Source organism: Zea mays, chromosome 9 (assembly GCF_902167145.1).
Source record: "Zea mays cultivar B73 chromosome 9, Zm-B73-REFERENCE-NAM-5.0, whole genome shotgun sequence".
In the NCBI taxonomy this organism is placed as follows: Eukaryota; Viridiplantae; Streptophyta; class Magnoliopsida; order Poales; family Poaceae; genus Zea; species Zea mays.
In genome coordinates this window covers 80319338-80319707 of record NC_050104.1, presented here as the reverse complement: position 1 = coordinate 80319707, position 370 = coordinate 80319338, and positions in this window count along the sequence as shown.

Genomic DNA, 370 nt, shown 5'->3' with positions numbered 1-370 from the left:
TAAAGATTTTATTATAAATATTTAAATTTATTAAATGGTGTACATAATTTTTCTAGCATATTATGAAAAATAAAATCATTTGTAATTTGTAATTTGGAATAAAAAATAAATTTTAATGGTTTTATGGAATATTTTTTTTCTCGAATCGGATAGTATCGGATATTTCACGGTTTTGTCGAATATGAATTTAGATTCGGATAGAGAAAAAAATTAGAAATCGAATTTGGATACATCTATTTAATATCTATATTAAAATCGAATACAAATATTTATATTAGTATTTTAAGCGAATACGGATAATTCGATATCCAGACATATAAATCCATCCATAAATCCGCACAGTGGTCTTAGAGTGCGATTAATTCTGATG